The sequence below is a fragment of the Peromyscus eremicus genome, chromosome 9, assembly GCF_949786415.1.
Source record: "Peromyscus eremicus chromosome 9, PerEre_H2_v1, whole genome shotgun sequence".
Classification (NCBI taxonomy): Eukaryota; Metazoa; Chordata; class Mammalia; order Rodentia; family Cricetidae; genus Peromyscus; species Peromyscus eremicus.
This window is the reverse complement of record NC_081425.1, coordinates 12557453-12567871: the sequence shown is the minus strand read 5'-3', so window position 1 is coordinate 12567871 and position 10419 is coordinate 12557453.

The window sequence follows — 10419 nt, the reverse complement described above, 5'->3', positions numbered from 1 at the left end:
TGTCATTGCCTGTATGTACCGCCCTCCAGGTCCTTAAAGGCGTGTGCCACCACTGCCACGCACTTGCTATGGCTCTATAACTCTGACCCCCAGGCAACTTTATTTATTAACATACAATTAAAATCACATTTCAATACAAATAAAATACCACCACAGGTCATGGTGCCTTTTCGCAGTAATGGAAAACTCTAACTAAGAAAAGGTTGTAATGTAGTCACAATTAAATTATGTAACATACACATACTTATTTACATAATAATATATAAGTTTTATTATCAAAAGTATCTTATGAGAGTGGGAAAAGCAGAATTTAGGATAGAGACCTTTGTAATTAGTCAAATAAATGCTTAACCTGGAATCATATGAGTTCATTTGCTTCTAAAACAAAGTACAATATTATTTCCATTCTCCTCACCCAGTCTGCCCTTCATCCTCTCTCTTCTCCTCCTTCTTTTCCTTCCTCCTATCCTTCATCTCCTTCCATTTTTCTTATTTCTTTATCTTGCTCGAGCTGTCCTGGAACTCTGACCTTCTGTTTCTGTCTTCTGAGCTGAAATTGCAAGCACACCACTCCTTTTGCAGATGCTTTGTTCACTTTAAATCCTCACTTCATGTTTAGCTTTGTGAGATCTGTCTGATAGTGAACCATCCCTGTCAGCACTTGCTATAAATCCACTCAATATATGAAGGAATATTCTTGGAAGTAACAATAATAGGGGGAAAAAAAGGAAATATCATTAGACTTCTGGCTTTGTTGGAAGTCTTCCGACACAGTTTGGCACTACATAAACCATAGAATATACTGAGAAATCATCTGTACATGAGAAAAAAAAATGAAAGGATGATTCCCTGAAAAACAGGAAACTTCTACGTTAGCATACGAATAGCTTGTACCTGAAAGGAGGACAATAAAGTAGCTCGGTTGCTAAGGGCAACTCTAAATGCAACTTCTTCAAAAGTGATGTTGGATGGTTAGGTTCACGTCTGTGCCTTTTCTATTTACCTATCTGCAAGTGATTATGATGATGCTATTTTTAAGCCTGGTGCTTACAAGACTGTCAGCAATCACGAGGTGTGGAGCAGAGAATTTGAGCACATAGGTTTAGATTCAATCCGAATATGTTGCTGAAGGCGCAAACTAAATCACAGTGAATAGCAGGAATATGATGAAATGTGAACCCCTCTCGGGCAGAATGCTGCCCTTGTCAAACAAGGCTGACATTCGTTAGAATGGACAAGATATCCACCCGTTTTGATCAAAAGCAAACTGCTGCACAATAGAAAATTATGTGAAATTTACCTGAAGTGTTTATTGTGCTGTGCTTCACTGTCCAGCAAACTGACTCACAGTTTACAAATAATTCAGAGATGTAACCATACATTAGATCAGTATCACACTGGGAATAAACCTCATAAGCATTCACCACTGGTTAGTTTAGACTATTTATAATAATTAGTAACATTTGTAATGTGTGTGATTGGATTCTATTTCAAGATAATTTACAATTTAAATTAGATAACACTTTATGGCAGCAAATATTTATAACTATGATTTTAAATTTAAAAATTTAGTGTTTTGGTGGGATTTGTGTAGTTTTATTTCACTTTATTATTGAAGATATGTTAAAGGGCAAAATAATATCCCATTATGAATATTATATAAACTTTTATTCTCATAAAAGATTTTGAGGTTACAAAATTAAATGCTTGACTGTGCTTCTCACTCAATCATCAAAATATAGCACAACTTGAAAAGAAGGACACCTTTTGTTTCTATGTTTCTTATACCATGCCAGTGATAAAAAAAAGTGTAAGCACTTGTGTACAGGTTTAGAGGATGTATTATAATGTATAGCACCTCAGCTACAGTAACTATAATATGGATATAAAAGCTCACTAAACAATTTAGCTCCTCACCCATTAAAATTTTAAAAAAGCAGTTCCCAATTGTTAGTATAAAAGACCATAATGACTTGGGAAATAGACATATTCTGAGAGGGGATAAAGCTAAAACATAGTCTGCAGGTACCATATATAAACTTAACATCAAAGCCATCACTTCCCTCTGCACCTGCAGCAAATAAGCCTCCAGTAGACCGCTGAGCACAGGTGTTATGAGCTCAATTCATTTGAGACTCATAGGCAGAGTAAACTGCTAAATTTACTTCTCCATGAAGCCTCAGAGTGGATCTTTATGAAGCTCTCAATAGAATGAACTTTTCTACATCCCTAAAAGTAGTTAGGTTCAAATCCTCTCCCATTACTTGTACCAATAAAATTTTAAAATGTCTGTAGTCTTACTTGCTATATCCATATCAATGTGACTTTTTTCCCCCAGAAAACTGATGCAGAAGGATATTTACATAATGGATCTCCACATTTGTTAATAAAAGGGGTGACTATGCTTGTTCCCTCTAAGACGTGATAAATTGTTTTTCTTTCATAAACTCAGCAGAAGACTCCTAAACTGGAAGAATGGAACAAATACTTATGTTAGAACAGGGCCTGGTGGGGATAAATTTGTGATGTGTATCCTGAAATCCCTATTCCTAGGTCAGGTTGGGTTCCAAGCAGATGACTGTATGAACAAAAAAAAAAAAAAAAAAAAAAAAAAAACCTAGAAACTGAGGTATTTCTGATGCAATTCACCTAAGACAACTTTTTATTAAAAGTGGTGTTTGTTGAGCTATTGATTTCCTAAACAAAAATTACCCTTTTAAACACTATGGTTTGATGAGTTCCTGAGTTCCTTTACTACAAGCACATACTGAATATATAGAACAATTTTATCCTCACAGAACTTGCCCACTGTCCTACTCAAGTCACACATGCTTCCATCCCCAAAGGCTTGACATATTAAGATGCACACATTATCTTACTTTATATTTTATTAATTGATATAAATCATTTCCTAATTGAAGTTTATACTTTTTTAATATTAAGGAATAGCTTTCTTGGTTTCTTCCTTCCTTCCAGTCTTCCTCTGTCTTTCTATCTCTCCCTCCATCTCTCCCTTCATTATTTCTTTCTGTATTAGTTTATTAAATGTGTAATGATGACTTACTATAATTTAGACATTATTTCCCCAACAACCAAAGGTCTTATGCATCTCCTCATGTATTGTTTACCATCTACATATCTTGTTTCGTGAGGTTGTCGTTTAGTGCTTCAAAAATGTACTCATTCTCATATAGTTGAGCCTAAATATTACTCTATAGAGCTTGAAATTGAGACCTTTGTATGACATTTGATTGATTAAATATTTACTTTCTTTATTTTCATTTTCTGTTTTAATGGTGTTTTCATATAGCATTTTTAAAATTCTAATGAAATCATAGTGATCCATTCTTTATTTTAAGGATTATGCTTTTGGTGCCATGTGTAGTAATGCTTTAATAGTGGATAACCTGAACATATCTAGAAATAAGACTATTTTTAATTAAATTAAGCATGCAACTTCTAAATAACTAATAGACCAAAGAAAAATTTTAAGATGTCTTAAAATTTATTTTATACCATTGGGTGGTGGTGGCGCATTACTTTAATCCCAGCACACAGGAGACAGAGCCAGGTGAATCTCTGTGAGTTCAAGGCCAGCCTGGGCTACCAAGTGAGTTCCAGGAAAGGCGCAAAGCTACACAGAGAAACCCTATCTGGAAAAACCAAAATAAATAAATAAATTAATAAATAAATTAATTAATTAATTAATTAAAAATAAAATCTGCATATGACAGAAAAGATGTGATATTTACCTTTCTTAATTTAGCTTATTTCTTTTAACAAGGTGGTTTCTAGTTGCATCAGTTTTTCTGTAAATATCTTCATATGGTAATTTGAAACCAAGTACTGAGATACCTATAGTATTGTTCTTTACACTTAAAATCGCTTTGGTTAATCATTGTCTGGAGTTTTCATGTGAATTATAGAGTTATTTTTGTAGTGAAATTCCTCCAAAAACTAGAAGAAACACCCTACAATTTATTTGTTTTATGAGATTAGGATTTCAGAGACTGAGGTCAAACTGCCAAGCAGTTCAGTATGACCTTGAACTCAAAATTTTACTGCAGCTTTTCCTGCTTCAGCTGCATCAGGCCTGGCTTAAGTTAATGAAAGTAAAAATATTTGATGGTATACCCCAATGACGCCTGTGTTCCAGGAGTGTCTCCATTACTTTTCTGTTCCTGTGATAAAAGACACTGACAACAGGAAGTTTTCTAAGAAAGGTTTGGAAAGTGATGGCACCAGTCAGGGAAGGCAGATTGCAGAGACAGGAGCAGTGTTCTAGATGACCCCCGTTTTCATCCACACACACAGGAACAAGACAGAGATTAAATATAAGTGGGGAGAAGCTACAAACCATCCATGTGGTGTGCTTCTTCCAGGGAGCCTCCCTCTCACAGATTCTGTAACTTTTTTGAAATAGCATCTCCAACGGGGGTCAAGTGTTCAATCACATAAGCTCATGGGATTCTCACTCAACCCCTCATCAGTAACATCAGTGCAACAAAAGAGACATTTTGAATTAGAAACTCTCATACTCATTGAGTACTTCCTGGGTATGACACGGGAAGGGTTCAGCAATCTGTGTTTTAAAGACCCCCACCCAACAAATTCACTACATGGTACTGTGTGAGTTATTGTTCTAAAGTAATGTGAAATAAGATAAATTGTTCATACTCTCTAAGTGAGTGCAAATATTCTTAAGAACAAAGATAAAATAAGCTACACCAACTGTATGTTATTTTGTACTCAAGAGATTTAAGTGATATCTAATTTAGTATGTGTTTCTGTAGCTCAATTTATGGCTTTGATAATACTTCCACGAACTTCACTATGGATTTTTTTTTATACGCTTTTAACCTGAATATTTATTTGAAGATCATGGCTCGTCAAGGGTAATTGTGACACCAGTAATTTCTCTTTCAAAGCTCATCACTTGAGGCTGCAGGTGTGGCAGCTTCCTGACTGTGCTCCAACACAGAGGGCCCTCCGTTCTCCAGCTGAGCCCTGCCTGCTGACAAGATAGGTGTAGAAAGAGGGCACTGTGCGATGCTAATTCCAGATGCCTTTGTGAGGCAGTGATTCTTCCCACAAAGTGGCTAATTATGAAAACTATGACACAATAGATACTCTTTTACTTCCCGCTGTTACCTGGCTCACATGCTTATAAACCCTGGTACTGCCTATGGGAATTTGACACAGGCAATGTGGATAGCTTGGAGGAAATGCAACATTTGAACTAAAATATCCATGAAATTGCTGTAAAGGCTAATTTAGGAATGGGCAATTTCAGGCAAATGTTGAGAATGTGAAAACAGTGTCTGTGGTAGTATGCCGAATAGGACTTATGTAACAAAACTAAACAGGCCTTTGAGAAGCATAAGAAACAATTATGTTCTTATATCAGATACAGACAGTCCAATTACCAACTAAAACTTTGATAGGCATTTATTTAAATAGTTGCTTGTTATTGTTTGTATATACTTGTGATTGTTTTTGCATGGATATTTGCAGACCCAAAATTCATAATGTTTTCTCATGGTACACACTTCAAGGTTTTCTATGAAAATCTCTAAAATTTATTGTCACACTTGTACTTATTTTGTGACATTTTTGTTCTTACAAATTAATTTTGAGAACATTTTGTGATTTTTTTTTGAGATATCCAGTTGGGTTTAGATTTATAAATGTTTCAAGATGATGTACCCCAAGAAAATACTAATTAAATAACTAAACTGACTTCCACATTTCAATATAGGAATTCCATTAAAATATAGAAGTAAGCAATTACACTGATACTAAGTGTACTGTGTACATCCTTATCATCTATGATACCATTTCAAGTAAATAATGCCACAGAAGAATGATAATAAAATCTTCATTTTTACATATCTTCATTTTTACATATAAGTAAGCATATCTTAATTTTTTGATTTTTTATTAAGAAATTTTTTATTCATTTTACATACCAACCACAGATCTCCCTCTCTTCCCTTCTTCCGCTCCCCTACCAGCCTTCCCCTTCCCTAGCCCACCCCCAATTCTTACTTCTTCCTAGGCAAGGCCTCCCATGGGGAGTCAGCAGAGCCTGGTACATTCAGTAGAAGCAGGTCTAAGCCTCTTCTCCTGTATCAAGGATGTGTGTCCTACCATAGGTAATGGGCTCCAAATAGCCAGCTCGTGCACCAGGCATGGATCCTAATCCTACTGCCAGGGGGCCCCTTAAGCAGATCAAGCTACACAACTGTCTCGCTTATGCAGAGGGCCTAGTCCAGTCCCACGGAGGTTCCACAGCTGTTAATTTAAAGTTCATGAGTTCCCACTAGCTTGGTTTGGTTGTCTCTGTAGGTTTCTCCATCATGATCTTGATGCCTCATGCTCATAGAATACCTCTTCCCTCTCTTCAACTGGACTCCTAGAGCTTGTCTTGGTGCTTGACTATGGATCTCTGCATGCTTTTTACATAATTTAATTTTTATTTTATGTGCATTGGTGTTTTGCCTACATGTAGATCTGTGTGAGGGTGCCAGATCCCCTGGATCCAGAGTTATAAACAGTTATGAGCTGCCATGTGGGTGCTAGAAATTGAACCTAGGTCATCTGGATGAGCAGCTAGTGCTCTTAACCTCTGAGCCATCTCTCTAGATCCCAATCATATCTTAATTTTTACATACAAGTAAGTGTACAATGATTTCCAGTGCACTGCACTATGAAATGATACACATGGATGGTATACTTCATCCAGTATTCTATACTTCAAAATGTGAGCATGTTCTTTGATCTGAGAGATTTTTAGTAGTCACTCCTCTCAAAGTAGATAGGAAAACTGAGTTTTACAACTTTACCTTCTGTAGATGTAACCAACTGTCTTATTAAATAAGAAACACAGAACCAATGCAAAGAAGAAAGCCAAGAGATCAGAACTAAGAGCCTTAACCACCTCCTGCAGCTAGCCTCGTAAGCCAAGAGACCTCTCTGAAAAGAGAGCTACTTCCTGTCTGTTTGTCTTTATATAGACTTTCTTCTGGGAAGTGGAAGGCTGAGTCAGAAACACTGCCAGCCACCGCGATGACAAACAGCATGTGAAGGTGCCGGTAAGCCACGAGCTACGTGGCAAGGTATAGATTTATAGAAATGGATTAATTTAAGATATAAGAACAGTTAGCAAGAAGCCGGTGCGGCCACACAGTTTGTAAGCAATATAAGTCTCTGTGTTAACTTGGTTGGGTCTGAGAGGCTGTGGGACTGCTGGGTGAGAGAGATTTGTCCTGACTGTGGGCCAGGCAGGAAAACCCTAGCTACAACCTTCCCCACATTTGATTTTTAGGTAAGATCTCAATAAGTGTCCCAAGATAACTTTGAATTCACTCTGTAACCTAAGCAAGCCTCGAATTGGGAATAGTCTGGCTTAGTTTAATATATACCTGGGATTTTAGGATAGAAAACCAAGACTATGTAGAAATGAACATCCTGATTGGAATGCAACCAATTCTTCATCTTTATACAACACTGTGTTAAAATTCATTTTATAATTACTTGGTATCAAACCTGTTTGTTTGTTTGTTTCTCCATCATCGATATCTGCAAACAGGAGACAAAGAGTATATTTGCATTACAGTCTTGTGAGGATTATTTTAATGTCACATGTAACATACATTAAAGGGGTATCACCTATTTGAAAACCATCTAAAATCATTTGATCTTTGTATTCTTTTCTGTTTGATTTATATTAGGCACAGAACAATGATTCTTGATCTTCTATATAAGTAAGCCATGATAGGTCACTGTGAGTTTAAAGGTGAAATAAAGAGGTCGTGTTTTTTTTTTGGTTTGTTTTTTTTTTTTTTTTTTTTTTTTTTTTTAGATATGGCTTCTCATGATACCATTTTATCTTAAGTTAAACAAAAATGTCATGCCAAATTTGTGTAGCATTCATGATTATTATCATCAAATATAGTTTTGATCCCAGACTACAGAGAAATTCATCTGCCACTCATGACAATGGAAGTCCCGGCAGGGTTCAAAAAATCTTAGCAAATAGTGCCCACAAAGAGTTCTGTTTACAGCATCCTTCATCAAATAGGTAGAGTACAATTATAGTTGGATTTTTCTCTGGGCCACTAACCAGCTCCCAAAGAAAGACTTGGAGACTTATTATTAATTATGAATACTCGTCCTTAGCATAGGCTTGTCCTACTAACTCTTTTAATTTAATTTAGCCTGTTTCTATTCATCTACGTTTGACTTGGGACTTTTTACCCTTTCTTCATTCTGTCTGTCCTACTTTCTTGGTTCCTCCATGTCTGGCTGACAGGCTCCTGGAGTTTCTTTTTCCTTCTTCCCTTCCTTGAGCCTAAATTCCTCCTCCTACTTACTCTCCCAGCCTTAGGCAAGCAAAGTAAAACAGCAACATATCTTTACATAATAACCAAATGCAACAAGTCTTTACATAGTTAAACAAATGCAGTACATCTTTGCATAGTTAAGCAAATATTCCACAGCAAACAATCATAAGAAAGAAGCTGGTATAACAAAGAATAAACATGAAAGAAACTATTTAAGAAGTAGAACTTCTAGATGTTTCTTTCATGTCATCTTTATTTTCTTTTCTTCCTTTCTTTTTTCCTTCCTTCCTCCCTCCTTTTCTCTCTCTCTCTCTCTTTCTTTCTTTTTCCATCTCTCTCTTTCTTTCTTTTTAAGAAAAACTCATATAAAGAATGATATATTTAGAGAATAATCTGGTCATAATGGATAAAATTCAAAATTGATATTCTGGCTATTCTGATATTCACGTATATCTGGGTTTTTAAAATAATGTATTTTCACTTAAGATAGATTTAAATATAGAATTATGTAGGACAAACTTTCTAGAATGATGATTATTTTAATCATAGGCATATATGTTTTTAAGAAATATTATCAAAAACAGTATGAATTGAATATTTTCTCAAAAGGTGATTTTGGTTTGTTAGGTTTGTTAGCTTGTTCCTCTCGGTTTTTGGAGACAGGGTGTTGTCTCTCTGAAACTCACTCAGTTGACCAGGCTGGACTTGAACTCAGAAATTTGTCTACTTCTGCCACCCCAGTGGGATTAAAGGCATGCTCTACTATACCTTAGCTTCAAAGGGTGTTTTTAGATGAATTCACGGGGAATTACAAATAACATCAATTTAGTCTAACAAAAAATAAAATAAAACACACAGCTAAAGATTATTCTTCAAATGTTGGAGATTTTACTTTCCAGATGGAAAATGATTAGTTAGTGAGAATACTTATGGAATATACATATAAGTAGTGGATAATTATAATTAAAATGAACATTATAAATAAATTCTATTATATATTCAGATTTGTGAAGTAAAAATAGCATTTCATGGATTGTTTACAATCATAACAAAAATTCAAGATTAATGATTATCATTATCAGGTAGGATTACTTCTGGTTTTAAAGATGAGGCATGTAGAGGCTGGGCTTGTGGTTCTGCTTGGTGGTAGAGGATAACATACTTTACAGGAGAAAGGCAGGTAAACACAAACACATACACACAGGCCTCCCAGGAATATCCACCAAACATGGCTTGACAAGTTACAGTATGATTAGGCACAAAGCCTCATATCAAGGCTAGGAGGAAAAGCACCCCAAGTACATAAAAAAGAGCCATAGACACCTTCCACTCCCACTTTTGGTAGTCCCACAAAAACATCAAGCTACACAACGTTGAGGTTGTGACTCATACAGGTTCCTTGTTTATCACTTTAGTCTCTAAGAGTCCATATGAGCCTTGCTTAGTTGATTCTGTGGGCCTTGTTCTCATGGTGTCCTAGACCCCTCTGGGTACTACAATCCTTCCTGCACTCTTCTGTAGGGTTTCCCTGGCTTAATGTATAGTTTGGCTTTGAGTCTTTCCATCTGCTACCATCAGTTGCTGTATGATGCCCCTCTGATGACAGTGAGCTAGGCACTGAAATATGAGTGCAGCATAATATCATTTGGAATCATTTCATTGCCTTTTTTTCCAATCATTTTTAGTTCTACTCTGGGTCTCTGGACTGTCCTGTCTCTGTCCAATCCTGGCAGTGTTGGGAAAGGGATTCCTCTGGTGGTGTCGGTGTGAAGTTGTACCAGTCATTGGTTGGCCACTCCCACAAGTTCTGTGCTACCATTACCCAGGAGATATTGCAGGCAGGAAAAATTATAGTTTGAAGGTTTTGTGGATGGGTTGATGTCCCAGACCTATTGCTAGGAATCTTGCCTGGTTAGAAAAGATGGCCAGTTCAGGCTTAATGTCCCCCATTACTAGGAAGCTTAACTAGGGTCACCTTTATAGATTACAGGGAGTTTCTAGTGCACTAGGTTTCTATAATGCTCCCCAAATACCCTCAAATTGCATTCATCTTTCCAATTACTCTCTCCTTCCA